Source organism: Alligator sinensis, unplaced genomic scaffold (genome assembly GCF_000455745.1).
Source record: "Alligator sinensis unplaced genomic scaffold, ASM45574v1 scaffold865_1, whole genome shotgun sequence".
In the NCBI taxonomy this organism is placed as follows: Eukaryota; Metazoa; Chordata; order Crocodylia; family Alligatoridae; genus Alligator; species Alligator sinensis.
In genome coordinates this window covers 1377611-1396695 of record NW_005842146.1, presented here as the reverse complement: position 1 = coordinate 1396695, position 19085 = coordinate 1377611, and the positions used below count along the sequence as shown (strand labels likewise).

The 19085-nt window shown below is 41.6% G+C and overlaps 1 long non-coding RNA gene across 1 annotated transcript; it reads left to right on the top strand.

Annotated features, from left to right (window-relative positions):
- The first annotated feature begins 4328 nt into the window (after nt 1-4328).
- Nucleotides 4329-13303, top strand: LOC112550558. Its single transcript, XR_003094469.1, has 4 exons — nt 4329-4503; nt 6410-6595; nt 7277-7456; nt 12803-13303. It is a non-coding gene; the product is annotated as an uncharacterized LOC112550558 (long non-coding RNA).
- Nucleotides 13304-19085: the final 5782 nt, after the last annotated feature.

The following is a 19085-nucleotide window of genomic DNA, read 5'->3' as shown; positions in this document are numbered from 1 at the left end:
GCAAGGTGATATCTTTGTTTTGCATGAAGCTCCTTGACATCTCGCCTTAAACAGAACAGGTTTCAAAAAAGCTTAAGGGAATTAACAAGATTCTTTTACAGAGAAAATCATGAGTAAAACACGTTAATACCTCCAAAATGTTATACTGAGGAGTTCATACTCTAAAACTAAAACTGCACAAAGGAGAGAAATTCATTTTAATGTAGGTTGCATACAATGGACCTCAAAGTGCTACTGCCCTTTGGTAAAGGATAGACATGATTAAAGGACATTATAATTAAATGATAACTATAATTGTCTGAGGTCAGTCTTTTGAGCAGACTCCACTTGCTTTGATGACTCTTGCTTCAGAATAACTTATATTATCTGATGATCTGTTCATCTGATATCCAACATAACTGCCCATATGCCTATGAAGTTATGAACACAAGAAAAAATGTTTGGGAAAAAATAAAATGTACTATGTAAAAAAGGAGGAGGAGGAGATTGGCTATCAGGCAATGACTTTCTGCTCACTCCAGTCAGGCAGAAAAGATTTTATTGTGCTTTCAGTGATTCTCCTATATTTGTATTAGTCTTATAAGGAGTATAGATCACTCACCTATTGGACTATCACTGAAAGCTACTAAGAGTTAAGAATCCAAGCACTGTACATTAGCTTTCTGTCTTCATCACTGTTTCTCTGCACTAGTTCTTACATATACATAACATTGCTAATAAAACTGCTTGAAAATATGCCAAGGATTTAAAAAACACTTGTTAGTTTATCATTCCTGGTTTGTTGTCTCCTATCCAGTGATAAAGCACAAACATATTGAATGGTGTACAGCATGTCTGCTGACAGTGCTAAATGGTTGATAGGTTGCAAGAGCATAAATAATAGGCTCCATTAGAAAGAAAAACCAACAACAATATACAATAGTTTTGGAACTATCTCATAAAATAATAATCACAGTGATAATGTAATTATAACCTTAATTATATGGGGGCATTTACAAACTCAACTTCCACTATATTATAGTTGTTAGAGCATTTAATTTTCTGTGTAGTCATGCAGTAACATCTGCACTACAACACTTTTTTCAAGGACAGCCAATCAGAAGCACACATATTGTCTTTAAAAGTGCATAAGGATAATTTTATTTTATTTTATTAATAATGACTTTCTTGCCTATAGCAGAAAATTCCAATCCTGATCTTCTATCTAGAGGTCATTTTCTGTTATAAAATACTAGAACATCTATTTTTCTTGTGTTCTTGTTCAGAATATAACATTCAAAATGCTTCTAACATTTCCGGTGTCCAGAAAATGGAAGGACAGGACAAAAGGCACTAGTAAAATGAATGGGACTATTGGTAGTTTCAAACTTACCTGTGAAGATAAATTAAATCTACACTAACGCAATCTACAGATATGCTTCAACACCTTCTCTTAATCAAAGTCACAAGGAGCTAGGTACTTAGCTAGTGGAAACTGGCATGAGAGAGATCTGCTGACAGGAAGACAGATTAGGCCTCCCTCTCAGATCCATGGGCAGTCTCCCTTTCCAAATATAAGAACATCAAGGCATGGCAACCAGAATTGAAGGGAAGGACCCTAGAGATAAACAAAAGTAGGAATCATATGGCCACCAGGGGGCATTATGGCTGCCCCTGGAGCCCCAGTTCTGTTACACCTTGGTAAATTCCATATACATAATTTGAGAAACTGACCCAAGTAGTTTAAAAGCAAGTGGCAGTACAATCTGGATTCCATAAATGTATGCCTGACAAAATACTAAGAGAACGCTTTGGAACAGTTCTTAATAAGAAACCATGCAAATTTTTATGGGATCAGAATATCTCAGTCTTTCATCTGAATATAGATCTAGAATATACCTAGCTGGGGTAATTTGACCAGTTTTCTCTCCTGCCCAGGGGGTTGGACTAGAAGATCTGCAAGGTCTCTTCCAACCCTACATCTATGAGTCTAAAAATCTATGAATAATGAAAGACAATCATGTTGTATATACACCGCTGTAATTTAATTATACAAATATATAGCTATACCCAAGAAAGAACAGAATAAAAATATAATTCTAGTAGTATAAAGTCTAGCTTGTTTGTAAACAAAATGAGGACCATTTTGTTGTGTACTCCACTTAAAATGAAAAGAATTCCTGATTATTGCTTTTAATTAGAATATTATCCATATTGAAGTATATCCTCTGAAAATTTGATTATCTTTTCATACCTGGCATACAAAAATTCATTCATTATCATAAAGTTAAACCTTGCAAAAAAAAAGAGTGCTGTGACTGAAAATTAAGTTCCGTACTTAAGTAAGTAAAATATATTATAATAAAAAAAAACTACAAGGTTAGTGAATAGTTGAATAGGTAAATATTTTTGTTTGAAGTGCAAAATGCTGCTCTGTATTACCAAGTAATATGACTTTACATATACATTCCTGCAAACATAATAGACGATGATAAAAAAAAAGATTCCATAAAAGTTATAGTTTAAAAAGGAAGCTGTATTAAAAAGGAGAGCTTTTATTCCGTTTGTATAAAAGTTATATATACTTTGTCTTTGTATAAAAGTTTTATATATCGATATTCTTTTTAAGTTTTGAAAGATAAAACAGGAAATGCTACAATTTACTGTCTGCATCCTTGACAGATGTCACAGCAAAACCTTTTACCTCTTCTTACTTAAGTTTCAGCAGATCAAATGCATTTACAAGCATGTCAAAGTTCTAGAGTTAACATTCAGAGATTGACTTTGATTTGGGCCTTCTGTCTGTCTGAAACTGCCAAACACTACTTTTGCATACCAATTGGAAAAGTGTTTGCACGTTATCTTAAAGTAACTTCTAGGTCATTTAATCTAACATCTGAAAGAATGCATAACAAAATAAAGTGCCATTCCTACATTTGCTGAAATTTTCAGTATATCTGAAGTTACATTACAGAACGTAGTCTAAAAAGAACCTCATAGACTTTGCTAGAGTTTATTGTATATGACTTTATGCTTTATTTGAACCATGTTTCAAGTTATTTAATAGTTTCTATTTTTACCTAGTGCAATTATTTCTCTTTAGATAGCTTGGCATAACCATGTCTGGGATTCTTTTCCTGTGCATTTTCATGAGGTTTATAAGAAGTTCATTTCAATCATTTGAAAATTTGCCCACTACCCTTTCATCATCTTTGCAAAAAAAAAAAAAAAAAAAGCTTCTGTTTCTTTATGATAGTTAGCAGAGCTTTCCTGATAGCTTTGAGGGAATACCGTACATTAGTAAGAATAAAAAATTGCAAGGTCTAGCTGTCATTGCCAGCTAAGATATCATGTAACTATATGGATGAACCTCAAAATGCATAGCAATAGGATGAGATAAGTCTTCAGTTGCATTATGCAACTAAAACAGAATGTGATAATATGGATTTATTTTTAGTTTGAATTAGGACACCCAATTCTAGTATTAGTGACCTACATCTGAAAATAAAACTTTATCACCACCTTGCTAATGGGTACTTTTTCATTGATTGTTAACAATATTATGGTTGGAGATGGTGAGAAGTTTGCCTTCCATTGAACCACTATTTCATGTCTTCCACCTTAGACAGGTATACTTAGATTAAATTAATTACTGAACTACAGTGGCATCTTCTTCCTTCCTAATTAGTAAGTCCAAAATATATTATTAAAAAAGTAATAATGCAATGTTTGTTCTAAGTTTGTTTTTTGATCATAATCATAACCCCTCCTTTTATCACGTCAGATTTTTTTTGTTCCTATACAGGGGTATTTGACAGTTGTGCAGATACAACTATCTGATCATACATGGCAACAAGCATAGTCTCTATGGTATAATTAAGGCTTAGAGAAGCCAATCCCCAAATAAGTGTTTTTGGGGTTTTTTTGTCAGTGAGTGTTTTGGAAAGTGGACAAAAAAATGGAGAATTCCTCAGAAATATAGCACACATTCATATGCTCAGTATGAATGGTGCTGTTTGTCACAACCCAATTATAATAGTGCCCATGTCACAAGCAAGTGAAACCATTCAAAGCAGTTTTGTTTTGCACTAGGTTAACTAAGGGTTAACTAACAAGATGATAGTAAGAGTTTTTTTTGCTGCGCATGTCAAAAAGAAATTTATAACTGCGACACCAACATAAAATAGAACTTAGCCTTCTGTGCTTTACATAAATCATTATAACTGGTCAGAGAAAACAGGGAGTAGCCCTGTGAAATAACACCCTAGCGAAGACCGCTAGATAATTGGCGATTCTAATTAAATTTATGACGTGGCGAAAAGCAATTGGCTATTATACAAATAAAACCCGTCTTCACTTCCGTGAAGTCGGAGACCTCCGCACACACACCTTGGAGACCTCTGAATGTATGCGTCAGAGTAACTGACAAATTGATCACTTGTCAGTTTCCCCCGTCTCGACCCAATCTCAGACATAAATCAACGACCTGCCAGCCCGACTTCCGCCTTTCACCACCTTGACAGTGTGAGTAAACAATCTTGCTTTGCAACCGATAAGCGTCCGCCTAATTAATTCCACTCCAAGCATCACAAGTACCTGCCTGATGGCTTCTAAGGTCCCGACCCCTCCGCTGCAGTGCACGGCGGCGACACTGTTAATGACAATGATAGTCTCCTTAGAGGGAAATGTTCAAGAGGCATGAGAAAGGTACTGAAGGTGTTACTTTAAGTATTTTGTTTAACAGCTTCAGAACATGAAAAAAAGTTTTTATGGAGAGATCCTGAGGTAGGAATATCTACAGCAAGGTTCCTGTGGAAGTGTCTTTATACACAATGCATGGATGTGCATGAATCTGCAACCCGTTTTGTCTTATTTTTAGCTATTTTGATAAAATACAGCTCCAATAATGCATTTACTTCTAGTTAAAGCCTGAGGCTGCTGAGGTCCATAAATAAATTTAGATGAGGGGCTGCCTGAGGTAGGGCTCTGTGAAGCTTTGGTAGCTGACTTAATTTGGAGATTTGGCCTGATTCAGGGACCGAATCTCTGAATCCGAATCAAATCAGGAGACAAAGTAAAAGCTTCAAATCAATGCAAAGCATCCAAATCAATTTGGAAAAGCTGTGGAAAAGATTCAGCTGATTCAGAGATTCAGCCATAGACTAAACAGGCAGCTGACAGCTGCCTCCAGCTGGTAAGTCTGTTGGGGTTAGGGGAGGGGGGAGGAAAGGGGCTGGTTTTGCAGGGTTCTTTGTCTTACAAATGCTGGTCTTGTCTCTGTTCCTGGTGAGGTCCATGTTTCCTGGGTGAATCAATGCGAGGTGATGGCCCAGTCATTACAGGTCATTCAGTAGAGGCCTGCTACCACTGTATTTCAATCATTTCCAAACAGACTCATTCATCGGGGAACCAATTTACATGGGAGGGGTGCGTGACTCATACAGTTGCAACATGGGATGCCCAGGCAGAGGACAGAAGATGGAGGCTTGACATATAAAATGGAAACTTGACATCACTTAGGTTCACTTACAAACACAGGCCTAAACCATACAGTACCATATGAAACAATAAAAATCAATATGAAAATGATAATAATACAATATACAACAGTAAGAATCAATACAAACCTAATAATTATACAATATAAAACAGCAGATATCCAAAACCAAAAACTTGCTACCAAAATAAAAATGTTTAAAGCTTATCCTACATATTAGCTTACTTATACTTATCTATAGGGAAATGAGAGGGAGAGAAAAGGTCAGAAATGGTTGGAAAAGGGGAGGGAATGCATTTTAAAATAAATATAAAAAGAAAAAAAGAAAAAAAACTGGGGGGTTGCTACTGGGGCTGGGGCTGGGACTGGTTTGCTACTGGGGCTGGGAAATAACCATCTCCCAGTCCCATCTCCATGATAGTGGAATGGGGGGCTGGGAGTTCCCTGCTACCAGGGCAGGGGGATATTGTTCCTGCCTGGGCTTTGGTGGTAGAGTCCATCCCAGCAGCAGGCAGCTCCAGGGGCAGGGAATAATCTCCTGCTCCCTGCTGCCTGGCTGACAGGAAGGAAATTTGCTCCTAGTCAGCTATCTACATGTGCCATACTGTGCAGTAATTACTCCTGAGTAAAAATGTCTCCAGTGTCCATTTTGGCTATTCTAGCTTAAATTTTTACCTTGAGATTAAAAGTTGAATTATCTAAGGATGACCTTGTAACTGGTTTTGGTGAGATAAGATGAGATGAAAGAAAATAAAGGGTATTAACCTGCTTGACAGGATACAGGATGACCGTGGTGGCAATGGCCACCCTGTCATAATTGACATAGGTATTGTGGGGGAGCACCTATAAAAGCTAAATATCTATAACTCATCTGGACCGGACAAATTACACCCAAGAGTGCTAAAATAACTGGCTCATGTCGTTTCATGACAGATGATGAAGTTATTTGAAGACTCATGATGCTCAAGAGAGGTTCTCAGAAGACTGGAAAAAAAACAATCTGGTACCTATCTTTAAGAAGGGAATACGGGAGTACCCAGGAAACCACAGTCCAATCAGTTTGACCTCAACCCCAGGTAAAGTCCTGGGGAAAAGCATCAAAGAAACCATTATACGCAGGTAGGACCACCCCACAATTTTTTGCCCCCCCCCGCCAAATATAGTTTTGGGGGCCCCTGACATGAAGACGCCAGAGATGGCAGCAGTGCTGGGAGGGGGTGGGGGGGAGGTGAGCAGCTGAAGAAGCTGGCATTGGTCGGTGGCAGGGGGGATGGTGAGCAGCTGGATGTGAAGCTGGTGGCAACCACCCATCCCCCCTTGTTACAGCACTGATTTGCAGTGTTCATGGCCACAGGTGGCCCCTTGGCTGCAGGGCCCTCTGTGGCCACAGGTTTTACAGAATAGGACAGGCCAGCCCTGCACACAGGCTAACTAAAGGCAGTATTCTGAAGGATAGCCAGCATGGCTTTGTCACTGGCAGGTTGTGCCAGACCAACCTAATTTTCTTCTATGATCAGGTTACTTATCACCTGGATAGAGGAAATAAGGTTGATGTCATATACTTTGACATTAAAAAGGCCTTCGTCATGGTCTCCCATGACGTCCTCATGGTCAAATTGGGAAAACATGGCCTTGACTACTTCACAGTCCAGTGGCTAGGTAATTGGCTCTTTGGTAGGATCCAAGGGGTACTAATTGATGGAACTGAGTCATCATGGTGGAGGGTGACCAGTGGCATCCCTCAGGGGTCAGTACTTGAATCAGGGCTGTTCAACATGTTCATTATTGATTTTGATTCAGGTATTATAAGCAATATGGCAAAGTTCACTGACAACACCAAGCTATGGGGGAGCATTGTCACGCTTGACAGCAGGCTGGCATGATTGACAACAAAATCAATATGAGCCACCAATGCAATGCTGTAGCTGCAGAGCTAACCAAACACTGGCATCTGGCATCCACCGAGGCATCTTGAGTAAGGTAAAGGATGCCATCCTCCCGCTATACTTGGCCTTGGTGAGACCGCAACTGGAGTACTGCATCCAGTTCTGGGCATCACACTTCAAGAAGGATGTGGAGAAGCTTGAGAGAGTCCAAAGGAGGGCCACACACATGATTAGAGGTTTGGAGACCAAGATGTATGAGGAGAGGCTGAGGGACTTGGGATTGTTCAGCCCAGAGAAGAGAGGACTCAGGGGGGACTTGGTTGCAGCCTATAAGTATATCAGGAGCATACATAAGGGTTTGGGGGAGCATCTATTCACCAAGGGCCCCCAGGGAAGGACAAGAAATAATGGGAACAAGCTGACTGAAGATCACTTCAGGCTAGATATAAGGAAAAACTTCTTTACAAGCTGAGTGCCGAGGGTTTGGAACAGGCTCTCTCCAGAAGTGGCATATTCATCCACCTTGGCAATCTTCAAAAAAATCTTGATGCCCATCTTGCTGGGATCATATGATCCCAACAGTCTTTCCTGCCCACATGCAGGGGGGCTGGATTCAATGATCTGTAAGATCCCTTTCAGCCCCTAACAACTAGGGGTGATCAGAGAGGTATGATTATAGAAGTCAAAATGCATAATGATGAGAATCTTTGCAGTTTAGAAAGAAAGAGAAGTGTTATGGAGAAAGTAAAGAGCACAAACCTTGACCATCCAGGGATAATGCAAATGCAGAGATGCAGAAAAGGTATGGCTTTCAATAAGGAGGAGGAGGAGGATGTTTATTGTTCCAGAGCATCAGAGGAAAGTGTTAGTTTAATTAAGCTTTATGTTAATTGTTCATTTAAGTCACCACTGTGGAACTGATTTAGCAGTTAAAGACCTGGGCTTATGGTTTTAATTCAGCTCATCTTTTAGTAACCTTTGCCTGTAATGTACACATGATACAACCTTCCTTAGTGGACAGTCTTAAGGGAGGATAGTAGTCCTGATAATGCCAACTGTACCAAATGACAGGCCTTTGGATGAGCTGGTACCAACACCAGTGCTGAAAGTTATGTTTTTCTTTTCATGTGTTCAAAAATATTGTGTGGGTGTAGACATATTTTGTCTAGTTAAAAAGTATAATTAGAAACGTCCTTTATCCATCTAACTTTGGTACTATGTACCTATCAACTAAGAATTATCAAATTTTAAATGAATTCCACAGAAAATTAACACAATGAACATTTTTACACATAAATCCTGATGCTTCACCTCAGAAATTATCTTACATTTTTTGTAACAGACTATTCTGGGTGGTAAGTCAATACATTAGATCATAAATATTCTGTCATCTTGATAGAGTACAATAATATACAATTGAGCCTAAGAATAACTGCAGGACAAAAGCATGATATTTAATACTTAAGCCACTACTAAATAATTTGAATAGCTTCATACAGAAAGTGCTTAATTAAAACTAAAATATCCCTTTGAGGGTGTCCTAAAGCCTTTTATAGCATTTAAGTATTGAGAGAAATTTAGAATTCAACTAAAACCAAATCCTAAAGCAGGAATTTTCAAAATACTTTCTGAATTGCTTGTACTCATGACCAGATTCTGTTCTACCTCTAGGACATTTAAGTGGTACTTAATGTGACTGTTAGGCATCTGTCTTTATGAAAAATTCCATTCTTTCCCATGCAATAAAGCATCCACAAAATCACTAAGACATTTAGATTCTTTGTGTGGCTCCATTTTGGCATGAAAATAAATCTTCTCCAGTGAGAAGTGGAGGGCAACTGCACATACTCTGAAACAATCCAGTGTAGCCACCTAAACGTTTAACTGCACCTGAACTCTGTTGCAATTCTGTTCTGTCAAAGAAGAGTATAAAATCCACATGAGTTCCTAGTCCCTTAGACAGGATAAAACCCCCCAAACCCTGCCTAGCAACTGTTCATGAGATGAAGAGAAGGAGGGCCTAATCACCATTGGCCCATACACAAAGCATAAAGGACACTTGCCCAGGGAATAGGGGTACTTATACACATGCACGGAGGCTGCTTCAATGCACTGTAATTCCAGTGTGTTGTATCAGACTCGATTAATTGACTCAGCTGGAGTGTGTAAATTACTGTACCGCAGCAGACTTTAGCATCATTTGTATCAGCATCCCTGTGCTGAAAAATGGTGATGGGAAGCTTTAATTCAAAGTGCCCTGCTGCCATTTTTCAGTGTGGGGAAGCTGATACACATGATGCTTTGGGCGCTGTTAATCAGCACAGCTCTTGAAGCTCGCCATTATTTTTGTGGCCCTCCTCCCCACCCACACACACACACACACACACACACACACACACACCTCCTGGAGCATGTCTATAAATACCCTAGGAGATCTGGGTTGAGCTAGAGGTGGGTTAAACTGTCATCCATCTAAAGTGACTTAACGACATGACTAAGGGCATCTTCTACCCTTCCTATTGAAGTTAGGCTATGATAGGAAGGGAAAGCAAGAGAAAATAATCAAGATAAAACCTGATTCTTTAGCCCAGTGAGAAGGACACTCCCTGGGGAGGGAAGAAGCTTTGAATTTCCTCCTTGCTTCCAATGCTGCTTAACCACTATAAACTGGTGGTTAGGATACTAGACTATTAGGGAAAAGTCAGTGGGTCATCTGTCTGCTCCTTTTCCTTCATCAGTTGAATGCTCCCTCTCTAAGTGAACATGATAGGATGTCTCCCTATTGACTGAGATGTATCAATCTGGATCCTGAAATGACAAAAGTGCTTAAAGACACTCAATGAGAGAATGGAAGAACTATGTTCTCTCTGGGCAGCATAGAATCACACCCCTAAGGCAAGACATATACCTTTTAGCTAGAGGTGACAAAGACTTAGATATCTTAGAGGAAAAGGATCAAATATGGATTTGTAAGCACAAGAAAATACACTTTGTGGGTCCTATATCATCCCAAAGTCTTATGTAATACAGAAACAAGGCCATGTTGGCAAATTGCTTAACTTGCATCAAAGGTTACAAAAATGTATCCTTTTTTAATAGAATACATTTTTAACTGTCCATATTCTGCATGGTTTCCCTGAATGAAGCAGATTGGTTATGCCAGATATCTCCTTGCACAACTGATCAGCCTCACTGGGTGAAATGCATATCACCAGCTATCCCATCTGATAATGATGAGGGACAACAGGCAATGCGTTCCATGTTTAAAAAGATACTCCCCAACCCAACCCCAGCCTAAAGAGTGTGTCTCTGAAGAGTGTGTCTCTGAAAGCAGGGACAGCCAGGCAGGTGCTCCCGGGGTTTGAATTCCTGGACGACCAAGCCACTCAAATCCCAAAAGTCCCTTCCTGCGGTAGCTGGAGAGTATGGACATGTGTGGCCTGCCCAAGCTCTCCTGACATAAAGCAGATAGATGGCCCCTGTGAAAAAGCAGCACAAATTATTACTACCTTCTGTTATGGCCACAAAGGCATTTGTGGCATGACAAAGGATATAGGCATCTATTTGCTTCTTCTTTGTGCAGCCATAAAAATTAACAATGGGCATAAAAAAAGTAGAGGGAAACTAGCTGCATCAGAAGATGCCTCTAGAACTTGTAACATTTCCTTTTTGGATAGCTAAGAAGCTCTAAAACATCTTTCACAATTGGGAAATGCATTTTTTGAGGTCTTTGTTTGGGAATAAATAAAAGAAGCCCCCAAAGTAAGGGTTTAAAACTATGATTACTGGTGAGAGTGCTAGTTATCTTCTCTGGGTTGTTGTTCTACCCCATAGTGTATACATGACACTCCTGTTCATCTTAATTGCAGCTATTGTCTTGTTTCCCTGTCTTAATGATTAACTCTTTAGGCAAAGACCCCTACTGTTTATTTGTATAGTACCAACTGCAATAAGGACTCATATTTTGGTTGGGAGGATTATTGCTATTGTAATATTACCTTTTTTGAGCCCAGCCTACAAAGCATATTATTGGAGAGAATCAGAAGACTCTTTGAACAAAGAGTCCTGTTTAACAAAATTTGCATGTGGCAGAGGTAAAAGGCAAGAAATTACAAGCAAACATCATAAGAGCTACAGGAAAATACTGAGCTATTTTTGGGAAGAATGAAAAAGAGAATATCATAATTCTTAAACATCAGTAAACCTAAACATTAGATCTCAAAGATGGATATATTGACTGATTCTATTAAATGTTATAAGGAAAATACTTAGAATCTTCTAGGCTGGATTATTTTTCTTCAGGAATATTTTTAAAATAGCAATATATGACCCATATTAATATATAATAAACAAAATTCAATACAGTAAAAACTCTGTTATTCGGCATCCCCAGGAATGGGGGATACCAGATAACAAAATATGCTGGTTAATTGAGCAGCCCTGGCCACCACTTCTGGGGCATTCCCCTGCCCCTCCTGCCGCATTGCTGCCTGTCCTGTGGACCCTATGGGCCCCACGGGATGGGGAGGCGGGCCCCACACAGCCCCATGCAGCCTGTTATGTCCCCAGGCCGTGGGGACTCGGCAGCACAGGCTGCTTTGCCCCTGGCTATGGGGGCTCGGAGAAACCGGAAGTTCTGTGGTGGGCACTTCCGGTTTCACTTATCTTACAAGCCAGCATGCTGGTTAGTAGAGCATGCCGGCTTGTAAGATGCCAGATAGCGTGGCTTTTACTATAGTTGCAAACACCTAAAAAGGAAGTTCCTTTAATGCAGTCCATTTGTCTTTGTAAACTTGCTGAACTGCTGTACCTTAACACTGTATCAATAGCTTTTTTTTGTAGGATTCTGCACAGCCTACCTCTTTCAAGTACCATGAACACAGAATATCTAACCAAGAGATGTTGTTATCAACTGACTTTTAAAATTCCTAGTCTGCCTCTTAAAATGACACATTATTAGAGCCCTTTCCATAGTAAGCATGTAAAAGAGAGAATAAAGACTATATAAACAGGATTCTGTCAATAGTTTTATTGTGGTGGAACAGGCAAGGAGAAGATCTTGAATCAATAGATTTAGAAATAAGCCCACAACCAAAATGTTATCATTTGTGTCTGAGGGAAAAATAGAGGTAAGATAAGGAGAAAAAGTGTGTGCTTCTAGTCCCAGTGAAGCCGAAGACTTCAGTAACAGCAGGATTTGGTTCACACATACAATCTTTTCTACAACCCAGTTAACCATTACAGCTTTCCCAATTTTCCAACCACTTTCCCATTTAAAAGGGAAAATATCAAACCCAGTCACTCATTAAACAATTTTGACTAGTTCTGTAGATTTCAGAAACTTGAGGAGTGCAAAATACAGGACAGTTCCTTGACAACATGCTTCAGACCATTGACAATATGTCCTAGCATCTTAGATTTATCTCTTTCCTTATATAAGGTTTGAGGACTTCCTGCTTGTTCTGGTAAGAAAGTATATCTTGGAAGGTACCTGCTGAAGATATGAAAATTGAAGAAAAATTGTGTGAAAAATGAAGAAAATTGAATTAAAGTGGCATTCTTTCATTAGCAAAGATTATACAAACAGGGACAGTAATGTGAGTTGTCTGATAATTCTCTGGAAGATAATGTATGAATGAATTTAATATAAATGTTTTACTGAAGAACAACTCTTGCAAATATCGGGCTGAATGTGAGACCTTTTATCAACAGCTGTATGATGAAAGAACATAATTTGTCATTGGAGAAAAATGTATGTGAATCAAGTAATGAAATGTTACAATGTGAATTAAATGTGCTCCTTTTTTGTTTTATGATTAAAATCCAATTGACTGTCTAACATATCAACCTAAAAAAAAGTATAATCGCTTTGTTACATGTTTGTGTACTTAAAAGATAACTGGTGAATCAGAACAATAATTTAGCATTAATTATAGTAATTTCTCTTTCAAAATTAAAAAAATAAATAAATGTATGTCTCATTAAACATTCCTGACTGACTAATCTAGGAACTAAATTCATCCATTTGTGCACAAAACTGTGTATCAAAGTTGAAATATTATAAGCTATGCATGTATTGCTAGGACAATATTTCCCAAATCTTTTCTGGAATGCCAAGACCTAGCAATCTACATACACAATCAGTTTTCTATTCTAAAATTACTGATGAATGGCAACTGGATAACAATTTTCAGATGCAAATACCTGTATACTAAGAAATGGAAGTTAATAACTAATTATTTCAGTTAGACTACTAAAAATCATCATATGATAACTGTAGATCACTACCAGATGGCATTAGATGCAAAACTGTAAATGCCCAGTGAAGAAAAACAGAACCAAAATCCTCCATTACTTTCAGCTGTTTTACTCTTGTTTTTGGTTCGGGTCCATGTAACAGGACTGAGCCCTAAGGGTGGTTGTGATGCTCCCAGTGGCTCTGTGGCTCCTGCTCTACTCTGACTCCAAGCTCTGTCCCTCTAATCCTTCCTGCCACGCCTTGATGTTCTTAAATTTGGAAAGGGAAGCTGCCCAAGGATCCTAGAGTGATCCCTAATCTGTCTCCTTGTCAGCGGAGTCCTCACTAACTTAACCCTCCCTGGCCATATGTGCCCCCAGGGCACCTGTTGCCTTATGAGCTATTTTCATTGCTTCTGACCTCCTCTGTAACCATGTCCATGCCTTGCAGGTATTGCCAATCAAACAATTTAGTGGGTACTTGCCCCTGTCTAATATGGGGCCTTGTCAGGTTTCAAAGTCTGTCACTACCCCTCCTGGGCTGCTGGGTCCCTGGCCCCTAGTATCTGCCCCCTGGGGCTGTGGGCCCCTGGCCCCTTACCTCCATCCATCCCAGGCTACCCTGCAGCTTGCACCCTGCCCTCCAGCAGGCTGAAGCCTCCTGTGAATCTCTGGTGCTCTGAATCTTCACCTCCCCTTTATGGGTGCATCCACATGAGCATGCATGTGCCTGTTGCATCATCTCAAAGTAGTTTGAGGTGCCACAAGAGGCAAGCTGGAAACAAAAAAATGTTTCCTGCACTGCATATTTGCAGTGTGGGCTCTAAATTTCATACATGGAAATCCAGGTGTCAAACCCCGCCCTAAAAACCCCACGATCCCAGTGAAAAAAAACAGGGCAGGGCATGCTCCTGTAGTACGCTCTGAGGCAACCGGAGGCTAAGTCCTCCAAATAGATGCCTTGCCATCCAGCCAGAGCTTCTCTATGGCTCCCTGTGATGACTGTAGGTGTTGTAGAGCTTGCTACCACTGCCCTGAGTTTGTGTTCCTACAGACAGTGACAGGGTGGATCTTGGCTTTGGATCACCCAGTCTACCAGGAAGTTGATCTTGTGTTTTTCACCTGCCATGAATTTGATGAAATTATATTCCTAGGAGGCACTGCCCAAGGTGACCCTACCTGGACACAATCCCTATTTTCTTATGTGGGGCTCCAAACCTCCCTTTCATGCCAGCCTACTCTCTCCAGATGGTATTTGAAGTCCTCTGCAGCCAGGTCATAGTACTGCCTGTTAGTCTATTATGGGCTGGCCTTGGCCTCCGCTTAAATATTTAAAAGGGAAAAAAAAACCCAAAAAAACACCAGCTGCTCTCATTCTCCTTGCCAGGCTCAGTCCACGTCCCCTTCTCCTGGGGTCAGGAGCTCATACCCCGATCACAACAGAAAACAAATCAGTCCAGTCGCTGTTCTGCATAGGCCTGTCCGGTTTACTCATGAACATTCATAGTCCCAATAGGATCTGTCCCATCTGCAGCAAGGCTTTAACTTGGAACAGCAGTTCCTCTGTCCTTTTCACCAGATCCTCAGCTGACACTCCACCCCAGATTATCAAAAACCATGTGTGTGCAGGCCTCTACCTTCCTCCTTCTCAGGGTCACTCTGGAAGCTTCCTCTGGCAAGTTTCGCAAGCCTTGCCTGCAGGGATGCTCAGCTGCTCCTTTCTCTCTGTGGCTTCCAGGGAACTGACCCCACTCGGCCCCTCTCCAGGGCCAGAAATACCTCTGAGAAGCCTCCCTCCTGCAATCCTGAGTGAGATGCTGCTCCAGAAGTGTAATGAATGTTTCTCTTCCCTTCTGGTCTCCAGCTGCAGCCCTGCTGGCCCTCCATGCTGTGAGTGTTGTTTGTTTTCACTTTTGCTGTCTGTTGCTGCTGGCAGTTTTTCTTCTCCTGACCTCCCCTGCCCAGCATGTAAGGCACCTCCAGGCTTTTTTTGGCTCTCTCACTCCTTCACATACTCTCTCCCCCCCGATTAAGACACTGTCAGGCGCTGTTCTTTGTTCATAAGGAGAACTTTCTCCCTGGACTATCACCTGCTGTCCTGGCCTTCACTGTGTTTCAACAGACTCCCTTGAGTGGCAACGAGAGAGAAAATCAGCCACCACATTGTCTTTACCTGGTCAATATTCGACCGCAAACTGAAATGGCTGCAAAACTAAGGCCCACCTTGTTATATGGGTGTTGTCTGTCTTGGTGGATTTTAGCCATTTCAGTGGTGCATGATGTGTTATAACTATGAATTTCCGGCCCAACAAGTAGTACCAAAAGTACTCCACACCCCACTTTACCGCTAAACACTCCTTTTCTACTGCAGTTTACCTTCTTTCAAGGTCATTTAATCTCCTACTGGTGTAGGCTATCCTTCTTTCTTGTCCCTCAATTCTTTGGGAAAGCATGACCCCTAACACCTTTCCTGGTGCATCTACCTGAAGGATGAAGGGCAGTGCAAATTCAATGTGTGTAGTAGAACATCCTTACATAAGGCCTGCTTAACCACCTCAAAGGCTCGTTGTTGTATCTCTGTCCAACATATAGGGTCATTCCCCTTACCCTTGATCATGTTAGTGAGTGGGACTGCTAATTCTGCAAATTTTGAAATAAATCTTTGATAATAACCTGCTAAACTTAGAAACCCTCTCATCTGTTTCTTGGTTTGAGGGACCTGGTAACCTTTCATTACCTCATCCTTATCCACTAATGGTTTGCTCTGTCCTTGCCCCACTGGAAACCCAAATAATCCATCTTATGCTGTCCTAACACACATTTCCTAGGTTAACCCTCAATCCCAATCATTTTAACTCCTGCAAACCTGCCTGAACAGCTGTTAGGTGCTGCTCCCAGGTCTTGGTATATATGACTATATCATCAATATATACACCCACATATTCATAATGAGGGGCTAGTAACCAGTCCATCAGCCTTTGAAATGTTGCAGCCATCCCATTTAGACCAAAGGGCATTCTACAGAACTCATAAAGTCCCCATGGCATTCTGAATTCTGTTTTAGCCTGATCTTCTGGTTTTACTGGTATCTGCCAATATCCCTTGGCTAGATCAAAGGTGGAGATAAATTCTGACTGCCCTATTCTTTCTAGCAACTCCCCAACCCATAGCATGGGAAATGCATCGAACTGGGTGATGGCATTAAGCTTATGAAAATCTATACACAAGTGGAGTGACCCATCCTTTTTGGGGACGGTCACTATGGGGCTTCTCCACAGGCTTCAGGAGGTCTTAATTATTCTTTGTTGGAGCATTTTCCCTATCTCATCCTTTACTGCCTGATAATGGTGGTATGGTATCCTTTTCCACCTTTCCCACACAATAGCCCCTTCTGGTGTTTTAATTCCATGCACTGCATCTCTTGTTCTTCCTGGAATTTCACTAAATACAACGGCAAATTTCTTTAGTACCTGTATTGCTTGTAGGTGTTGTAGGGGTTCGGCCTCTTCTTGATAGGTGCCTTGCTCCCAAGTGACGTCAGGGTGAGACTTGGGCTTGGGTGCCACCTAGATGGTATGGGTGCTGCTCCTACTTTCCTGCCACATCTTTGATGTTCCTTGTTGGGGAGGCAGTTCCCTTCAGGTGGCCCCCAAATGTGAAGAGGTCTCAACCCTGGTCTTTTATTTGTGGGGCTACAAATGTCCCCTTTACCACACCCTTACCATGTCCATGGCCTGGACAAATGCTGCATTCTACAGGTCTTCCTCTGGATGATATCTCCTTTCACTCAGATTGCCCTCCCTGGGATGGGTTGGGTCTTCTTGGCCAGTACAATCTTCCCCACAGCTGGTTCCTCAGCTTCAGGCCAACTTGGGCACATAAACTTGCCCTGCCTTAGTGCTGACTAGGACTTCAGATGAATCTAACAGAAAAAATCCGGCCTCTGCTGACAGACCCCTGGGATCCTCTCTCCTAGTGCCCTCTTGTCGCCCGAAGAAAAAAAAGGGGGGGACTCGCTCGTCCCTTCCCTCCTAGTGATTATGGGAGTGGGCAGCTGGCCCGTGCCCCACCCCGATCCTTCTTCCAAGTGCAACCGAGTCTAGATCCCTGCTGACCTGGGGTTGCCCTCTTGCTCCTCCCAAGCTGGAGGGGTGCACAGTTCCCATGCTGGGCTGCTCTTTCCTCCCCACTGAGCTGCTTGTGAGGGCTAGCAGCTCCTGCTGCCTTCCCCAGCCGCCATACCTGTATTCCCTGGTGGGGCTTCAGCATCGCTTCCAGGCGTCTCTTGCTCCCCAGGCTTGGACTTCTTCTCTGCCCTGCCAGAGCCCTCTGCTCGCCACTCCACTCCTCTTGCCTACTCTATAGCTGGGTGATCCTCTGCTCGGCTCCTGACATCTCCTGGCCAGCATCTCCCTCTTCCCTCGCTGGCCACTCAGCTGTTCTCCCAGCTGCTATGTGAGCAGCCCACATCTTGCCGAGGCTCTGGCCCCATCCCTCACCAATCCACAACTTCAGGCAGCTCTGGAATTGTGGAGCCTGTGTTCTCATTTCCTTCCAGCTGTTGCTCATTTGGGCTTCTGTGGTAAGGATCAGGGTGCATGGGGTGGGGGTCTGTGACCCACTGGAGGGGCTTTTACTGCCCCTTTTGCAACCTGGTTCAGCTGTCTTAGTTGCCTCTCCATCAAACTTGACCCTGTAACTATTGCCCCCAAGTTGAGCCTGTCTGTCCCCACATCTCCCAACTCTCTTCCAAACTCCTTTTTCTCTTGGATAGAAGTAGCCAACAGTCCTTCAGGTTCCTGCCACAACTTCAGAAGGTTAATATGAAATATCTGCCCGTCCCTCCAATGCCCCGGCCATGATACTTCATAATCTACTGGACCAACCTGGCGTATGATCTGGAATGGCCCTTGCCAACAAGTCAGAAATGTACCAATTATACTGGGTAACAGGACCAATACTCTCTGCCCAACCTGAAACTCTCTTTGTTTGGACCCTCAGTCACACTGCTGTTTCTGGTTTATTTAGGCCTTCCTCAGGTGCTCACTTGCCAACTGATTCACCTTTATAAGTCATTCTCTCAGAGTTCTCACATTTTAGGAAGGAGTTGTTCCTTCATTTTCTTCCTTTTCTCACCCTTCATGAACTACATCTAACAAGCTCTGTGGGGTATGCCCATACACCAACTCAAATGGTGCATATCCTAAGGATGCTTGAGGTGCTTCTCTAACCGCAAACAGTAATGGCATGATCAACAAATCCCATTGTCCAGGGTCCTCCTGAGCACACCTCCTCAACATGACCTTTAATGTCCCAAAAAAATGTCCTGCTCCACCAGACCATTAGTCTGGGGGTGATAGATTGCTGTATGCAAGTGCTTTACGCATAATACCTGGCACAATCCCTTCATCACATGGGACATAAAATTTGTTCCCTGGTCAGCAATGATCTCCTGTGGCAACCCCACCCTCAAAATTCATTAAAAA